Genomic DNA, 9,165 nt, shown 5'->3' with positions numbered 1-9,165 from the left:
TTCATTAAGAAAGCTAACCTTCGATATGTGTTTTTGGTTGTAGAGTCAATTAGACCATGTCCATTTCAAGATTATTTGTCCCAAAAATAAAACGTTATTTCAGAATATTTACACAAGTTAGCTGGCTAAATCATTGAACCTATTTTGTAGTAAACCCCTCTGGGCTGAGTCTGAAGCAATAGCAACACAGGATTATCAAATAGGGCCTACAGGATCCAGCTATGTATTAAACTCGTTGCATTTATAACTGTACAGAAGAGCTGTGTAACAGTAGCTGCTGCTTCTGCAAAAGATGGGGATTCAAATAATCAAATAATAAACAAATAAACCGGCTACTCAGTCACTTTAAAAGTCAAAGTACTTCAGCAGAAGAAAGACAAAAACTTATTTCAAACTGTTCTTGACTTTTAAAACAAGGTCCCTTTGATCAGGAAATTGCATTACAAAGGCCTCTTACAGATTTTTAATTCACAACCTCCATAATGAGCTTATGAATTATGAGTTTTCCAGAGGAAATAATGGATTTGTATGCAGAACGAGCAGGCGGAATGACAGCAGCTATAAATGAAAAACATGACTTATGCAGTCACACTCACCCATTATGGAAATGTCATGTCATTTCTTTCCTCTCAGACGTTAATGTTCTTAACTGTAAGACGTTAAATGGGTCATTCCACCAATTCGGTGCCCTTTGAGAAGTGTAACTTGGTAAAAAAAAAAATGATTTCACATCCTTTTTACATTGTCATAAAGAGCACATGTTCAACTTAACATAAAACACGTTTTCTCATCCCGAGGTTAAATAAAAAAATGACTACAGTAAGTGCCTATTAATTGTGAACTCTGAGCGGTTGTTTTGGACCCAGTACCGGGTCAGGCGATAATTGGGGGTACATATCATTTGAAAGCTACAGCCCCTGTCTTTTTGGAAATCAAACTAAAAATCTTACTGCTGGCAATGTTATAAGAATCTCCCCACCCTGGTGGTTATTGTAAAGCAATGCATGTCCATCTCCATCCACATTACCTTGTATGCATTCTCCACATGTGCCAGTTAATATATCTCACTCGTTTAAAATAGGACAAAGAGATGTCATGTGATCTCCTACCGATGTCTAGCGGACCAACTGGGAATCAGACAGGGGATATATTTACATCAATGGATAGGTGGAGACGTCCCCTTTCTCCTCATATTTCTATTATTCCTGTAAGATGAAAAATTACATAAATCAAATCAAATCAAATCAAATACATTGCACAAGACCTGTGCTTTTAAAATGGCTGTGTTCCTATGGGAATTTTCACATGTTTTAGAGTGACACCTCGAAGAGTGCCTTTTGCGTCCTTTTGAGATTTTAGGTATAACTTGTGAAGTGTTGGGGAATAAGGGATTTGAAAATAGAGGTTTGACATAAAATATGCCACCAATTACTGTTCCAAAAAATTTTTTTAAGGAAATAATTTTGGAACAGTAATTGGTGGCATACTTTATGTCAACCTATATTTTCACATCTCTTATTCCCCAACACTTCACAATTTATACCTAAAATATAAATAGGATGCAAAAGGCACTCTTCGAGGAATGACCCAAATGCAATCCATTTCCGGTGTGGGCATACAGTAATTATAATAACAAAATAATCATACAATTTTACTTAAGCGGTATGCTTTTATGGCTACTCATTTTCCAATAAGCATAAGGATAACATGCAGTATAAGATTTCAAACCCGTGTTAGTTTGCAATTATAAATCGTATAAATCGATGTAGAACAGTGAAAGTACTCGGCTATAATGCACCTGACTACATCCAGGGATGTATTTAAGTGCATAAAAATCATCCAGTCAGGTCACACTGACTTAAAATACAGTCAAATCTGTCAACTCCATTCCATTCAATTCAGACTACTTTATTTGTCCCCTTGGGGCAATTCCATTAGGGCTATAATGGTGCTTCTGATGCATACAAAAGAGACAGTGTCTGTTCCATTTCATCTTTCATAGACATATTTAGTATTCACTTCCTTAGCCAATGCAGGCCCTATCTCAGTGTTTTGCCCAACAGTCTATTTTTGAGATGCAAAGAGAGAGCACTCACAACAAGGCCACAATCAAAGGACTCTCCTGTTTGACGAATTAGAACCGGGGGAAGATAAGACTGTTTTGTTCTGTCCATCTGGTGCAGCCTAATAAAGAGGATATCTTAGTTCCCAATAAAGGATGTTGGAAGCCTTTTAGCACATCAAAGTCGTTAAAAATGAGCCCAGAAAAAAACTATTCCAGCCAGAATCCCTATCAGCTACCTGTGTAGTTTATAGCTTTCATCAAACAACAATATGTTTCACCATATATCTAATGTCTTAGGTCACTATTGTAAAAAACGAATGTGTCCTCAATGACTTTCCTGGTTAAATAAAGGCAATGTGTTTTTTTCTCTTAACCTCCATTTTACCAAGGATTTCAACAATATAATGTCAAATATAATGCATACAAACATGCAATTTCCAATGAACTGATATACTAAGAATGAACCTTTTTCAAAGGTAAACACAAAGGTCAATAGTACATGCCAGTGCTTCTACGGAAAAAAAAGACAATGTTCATCAAATAACACTCCTCAAAGTTTGGTGGACAAGGACAAAGCTTGCAGACATTCGTCTGGTGCAGTGTTGTGAATATGTTAAGGATGCCATATTTGGGCTTCATAAACTCTGAGAATTGGGTACAAAATATTGAGGTTACGTTATAATGAGTCATTTATTGTTAAGAGACGTGGGGAGGTCTGAAATGGACAGAGGTGGAGGACAATGATGGGTAACTAACTATACAAATGGACATTCCGTGTCTTTTTCAATCAAACAAATAATTTGACAACTGAAAAACATTGTGTGACTGCTTTCTATTGTTAAACCACATGCCTGCCATCACATATATTCTATATTATGCTGACTTTAAAAGTTGAGGTGAAACTTTAGCTGCTGTACTTCAAAGGTGTAAAGCATATCATAATGATTGTCCACAATATCAAAAATGGTTCTCAACATATACTGAATCTTTCATGTTAAAAGGACTTGATTTATCAGAGGTTTGAAGATCATATTCATTATTTTGTTATCTTGCTCGCTAGGGAAATTAAAATCAAGTCAAATGAGTGAGTGCGCTGTAGCAGTGTACTTAGGAACTGTATGACTCACAGACACAATTGTATGGTGAATTGAGAAATTCACTCAACAAACATGACAAAGAATGAATGAACTGTAATGAACTCTACAATGTATTTTTTTAATGCATTTCTTACATAAAGCATCCCCACTTACTGTTGTAAACACAAGTTAGAGGATTCTAAATTAGTTGTGACAAAGTGAATTTGACAAGTTGTGTTGCCCCATGTCACAAATGCAGGAGGCTGCTGAGAGGAGGACGGAGCAAATGGAAGTGTCAAACACCTGGAAACCATATGTTTGATGCATTTCATACACTGATTCTGCTCCAGCCATTCCTACGAGACTGTCCTCCCAAACTAAGGTGCCACCAAACTCCTGTGGTCTCCATATAACCTTTTCAAGTTCTTAGCTTTACATGACTCCCCTTTTAACCACCATCAGGGCATGATCAATGTCATTAGATTATGTTTGGCTCTTTAAAGTGGAGCTCCTCGAAGATCATGGGGATTTGTCTGTCCATATTATAGTGTTAACTTAAGTTAACATTGCTAAATCTTTCTTCATCATAGCAGACTAAAACAACTAAGTAAGTAAGCCTACTTTTTGTACTACATCACTTGATTCAGAGCTAGCTAAACCTGGCTGATGGTAACTGTCTGTTTTGGCTTCATTTGTTGACAATGCAGGCCCTGCTATGGTGTATTGCCACTGAAACAATTTAATTCAACTATCCCTATGTGAGCGCTCAGCCTTGAACATGACCTACGTGCCAGTGCCATGTCTAAGCCATTTATCTCCTGCTCACAGCACAGACACTGTAGATAGTAATAGAAGCCAAATTCACCTCAGTTCAGCTCTGTCTGGGCCCTCATATCTCTCTCTCTCACACACACACACGCCTACCTATAATTATGCTGTTGCATAATCATACCTACACTATTAGAAAAAAAGGGTCCTTGTAGAACCAAAAGGGCTCCATCGCTTGCTTCCGATCAGAACCCTAGAGGATCTTCTTCACTGAACCGAAATGGTTCCATGTATATTGTGATTCTAATGATCTAAAGTCGTGCTGTTGCTACTGCCTGTAAACACACAGTCCAGTTCAAAGTGAAGGATAGCAGGCCCCTGTGCCAAATGGCTATTTGCATAAAGACCTGCTGTAGCTCTAATTGGCTATGGCGCACGGGTCTGCTTAGACTCCATCCAGGACGAATCAGATGTTTTTATTAGCTTTTAATTGCTGCAGTGTCTATTAATTGTCCAAATGCACAGCTGCTTTCCCACTATATTTCTGTAGAATTTTCACAAATGCCTTACTTGCATCATTCCCCGAACCTTCTAAGAATTTGTGAAAATGACCATATCTAAGTGCTTGCTTGTCAGAAAAAAGAAAAAAATAGTGTAATTCTTCCTTGAAAGAATATGAAAAGATTTGAATAAGATTTCATGTTGCTAAACACTGTCAGTTCCACTTTAAACACATTATATCCTCTTGCTTCTAGCTAGCATTTAGATTGCAACAGCACAGGTTTGTATGAACCTAGCTGTTTGCCACTCAGACCTCAGCACCAATCTTGCAAAATAGGAATTCAATCTTCCCCCTGCCAACTATGAAATCATGCAGCAGGATCATTCATATGGATATAAATGTCAACGCAAAACAGCTTAAAGAAATGAAAAGGGAATGTTAGCAGTCATTTCAGAGTTTGATGTGACTGGGTTATCTTTTTCTAGCTGTTTTCTAAAATCCCCATTACACTCTCGGGTAGGGATAGAACCCTCAAGGTGGGTATATATACTGAATAAAAATATAAACACAACCTGCAAGAATTTCAAAATGTTTACTGAGTTACAGTTCATATTCATATTCAGGAAATCAGTCAATAGAAATAAATTAATTAGGCCCTATTCTATGGATTTCACATGACTGGCCAGGCCCAGCCAATCAGAATGCATTTTTCCCCAAACTAAATTCCATGTGTGCAATGGCAGATAATGTAACATTTTGACAAAATGAGTGATGCTTATTTCAACATAGAAACATCAGTTTTCCTTCTTACAATTTGGCGTATGGATGAGTAGAGGTTTTGTCTTGCATTTCCACATGGTGACCATATACTGTACACTCATAGAAGAAAGGGTTTTTTGGGGTTCTACAGTGCATTCGTAAAGTATTTAGACCCCTTGACCAAGAACCCAATGGTCACTCTGACAGAGCTCCAGAGTTCCTCTGTGGAGATGTGAGAACCTTCCAGAAGGGCAACCATTTCTGCAGCACTCCACCAATCAGGCCTTTATGGTAGTGTGGACAGATGGAAGCCATACTGTCAGTAAAAGGAACATAACAGCCCATTTGGAGTTTGCCAAAAGGCACCGAAGGGACTCCCAGACCATGAGAAACAAGATTATCTGGTCTGATGAAGCCAAGATTGAACTCTTTGGCTTTAATTCCAAGCGTCACATCTGGGGAAAACCTGGCACCATCCCTACAGTGAAGCATGGTGGTGGCAGCATCATGCTGTGGGGATGTTTTTCAGCGGTAGGGACTGGGAGACTAGTCAGGATTAAAGGAAAGATGAACGGCGCAGAGAGATCCTTGATGAACACCTGCTCCAAGGCGCATAAATGGGATATTTCCATTTTTTTATTTTATACATTTGCAAAAATGTCAAAACCTGTTATAGCTTTGTCAATCCATTTTAGACTAAGGCTGTAAAGTAATGAAATATTAAAAGTTTTGACCCCAAGAAGAATTTATTGGAAAATGCAATAGCAAATATCAACTTGTTTCCTATCATAGACATTAATAAACATTAATTTTTTTCTTTACAAAAACAGACTGTTGTGTTAGCAAAAATACAATTAATTAGCTAAATATATATTTGCTTATACAGTGCCTTGCGAAAGTATTCGGTCACCTTGAACTTTGCGACCTTTTGCCACATTTCAGGCTTCAAACATAAAGATATCAAACTGTATTTTTTTGTGAAGAATCAACAACAAGTGGGACACAATCATGAAGTGGAACGACATTTATTGGATATTTTAAACTCTTAACAAATCAAAAACTGAAAAATTGGGCGCGCAAAATTATTCAGCCCCCTTAAAGTTAATACTTTGTAGCGTCACCTTTTGCTGCGATTAAAACTGTAAGTCGCTTGGGGTATGTCTCTATCAGTTTTGCACATCGAGAGACTGAAATGTTTTCCCATTCCTCCTTGCAAAACAGCTCGAGCTCAGTGAGGTTGGATGGAGAGCATTTGTGAACAGCAGTTTTCAGTTCTTTCCACAGATTCTCGATTGGATTCAGGTCAGGACTTTGACTTGGCCATTCTAACACCTAGATATGTTTATTTTTGAACCATTCCATTGTAGATTTTGCTTTATGTTTTGGATCATTGTCTTGTTGGAAGACAAATCTCCGTCCCAGTCTCAGGTCTTTTGCAGACTCCATCAGGTTTTCTTCCAGAATGGTCCTGTATTTGGCTCCATCCATCTTCCCGTCAATTTTAACCATCTTCCCTGTCCCTGCTGAAGAAAAGCAGGCCCAAACCATGATGCTGCCACCACCATGTTTGACAGTGGGGATGGTGTGTTCAGGGTGATGAGCTGTGTTGATTTTACGCCAAACATAACGTTTTGCATTGTTGCCAAAAAGTTCAACTTTGGTTTCATCTGACCAGAGCACCTTCTTCCACATGTTTGGTGTGTCTCCCAGGTGGCTTGTGGCAAACTTTAAACGACACTTTTTATGGATATCTTTAAGAAATGGCTTTCTTCTTGCCACTCTTCCATAAAGGCCATATTTGTGCAATATATGACTGATTGTTGTCCTATGGACAGAGTCTCCCACCTCAGCTGTAGATCTCTGCAGTTCATCCAGAGTGATCATGGGCCTCTTGGCTGCATCTCTGATCAGTCTTCTCCTTGTATGAGCTGAAAGTTTAGACAGACGGCCAGGTCTTAGTAGATTTGCAGTGGTCTGATACTCCTTCCATTTCAATATTATCGCTTGCACAGTGCTCCTTGGGATGTTTAAAGCTTGGGAAATCTTTTTGTATCCAAATCCGGCTTTAAACTTCTTCACAACAGTATCTCGGACCTGCCTGGTGTGTTCCTTGTTCTTCATGATGCTCTCTGCGCTTTTAACGGACCTCTGAGACTATCACAGTGCAGGTGCATTTATACTGAGACTTGATTACACACAGGTGGATTGTATTTATCATCATTAGTCATTTAGGTCAACATTGGATCATTCAGAGATCCTCACTGAACTTCTGGAGAGAGTTTGCTGCACTGAAAGTAAAGGGGCTGAATAATTTTGCACGCCCAATTTTTCAGTTTTTGATTTGTTAAAAAAGTTTGAAATATCCAATAAATGTCGTTCCACTTCATGATTGTGTCCCACTTGTTGTTGATTCTTCACAAAAAAATACAGTTTTATATCTTTATGTTTGAAGCCTGAAATGTGGCAAAAGATCAAAGTTCAAGGGGGCCGAATACTTTCGCAAGGCACTGTATATAAGGTGCAGCTTTTTTCCCAAAATACGATCTACATTAGTAATAAAAAGCTCATTTACCATCATTTGATTATACTGTCATTTATTTTTCAGAATTTTGAAGTAAATAGTTGTGTGATAAAACAATTGTCACTTAAAGAGAGTAATTTGAAAATAAAAGAGAGCCGCGCATTCTTGGAGCTCAGATGCAAAAATGTAATACCAACGTTTCGACAGCCAAGCTGTCTTCATCAGGGTATAATCACAAACACTGCGGGATGACTCGTTTATATAGTGTCAAAAGACACTAAAGAGAGTAAACACCTTTTTCATATATGTATAGACAAAAGGGGACTCAATTCACTTCAAAAAGTGATCATGAGCGACATTGACCAAAAATATTGTTTTGTTTTCTTTATTTCCCCCTTAGCCAGAATAGAGCTCACCAGCTTGTACTCCTAAAAAACTGAAATTAGTTAGCCATGGCTCGTTGGTCAAAGACTATGGGGAAATGAATCAGGGTCCGTCCCCCTGATGTTATGATAGAGGTCTATCATAACATCACATAATATTCACAGTTACATTCCCAAAACGAGAGATCTCGTTAAATTAAATTAAGAAGGACAAAATAACAGAACCAGTGGGTAAAAGAGGTGCTTGCTTGTCGAACTTGCGCCAGTGTAGCCTACATGCAGATGTCCGTAGGCATCCTTAGTAGAACGTGGATGTGCCACGAGTGGCGCTCTGAGAAGCAGCAAGCGAGACGAATGCATGTATCACTTCAAATGAATGCACAAACGGAAAGAAAATAATTTCACTGGAGCTAAAAGATACCAGTATAACTTGCTAACAATGGAGATCATTTTGCAATTGTAGCCTAGGCCTACATACGTTAAACCCAGTAGAAAGGTTGACATATTAGGGCCTACAATTTAGGTGCGGGGAAGAGCGATGATTGAACTTGAGCATTCCTGTCGCCATTACACATTTCCTTTGTAAATGTAAGCTTATAATGTCAATCAAATTACCACAACAACAAAAAACTTTTCTCAGTGACAACTAAAACAGCCTATACACTGAGCTGTTCTCTCCAAAAAGCATTGCTTTGTATCTGCTCCAAGAATTACATGCTTGGAATACACCAGGTGGGTTTCACTCCATTGCATCAAACCTAGGACTGGCTCTTTTAAATGCAGAGTATAGGGTCTCCTCCTAGGCCTACACAGGAAGGACACTTCCCACATCCATCTTTATATTAGCAGCTGCCAACTAGATAAAAACCCAGCCTTGTACTAAATGACACTGCAGGTATTTCAGGCTAGGTTAAAGGGATACTTCGGGATTTTGGCAATGATTTTGGCCCTTTATACATGTCAGATCAACTCTTTGATACCATTTGTATGTCTCTGTGTCCAATGTGAAGGAAGTTAGAGGTAGTTTTGTGAGCCAACACTAACTGGCGTTAGCGCAATGACTGGAAGTCTATGGGTATCTGTTAGCATGC

The sequence above is a fragment of the Oncorhynchus gorbuscha genome, linkage group LG04, assembly GCF_021184085.1.
Source record: "Oncorhynchus gorbuscha isolate QuinsamMale2020 ecotype Even-year linkage group LG04, OgorEven_v1.0, whole genome shotgun sequence".
NCBI classification, from domain to species: Eukaryota; Metazoa; Chordata; class Actinopteri; order Salmoniformes; family Salmonidae; genus Oncorhynchus; species Oncorhynchus gorbuscha.
Note: the sequence above shows the minus strand (reverse complement) of the source record.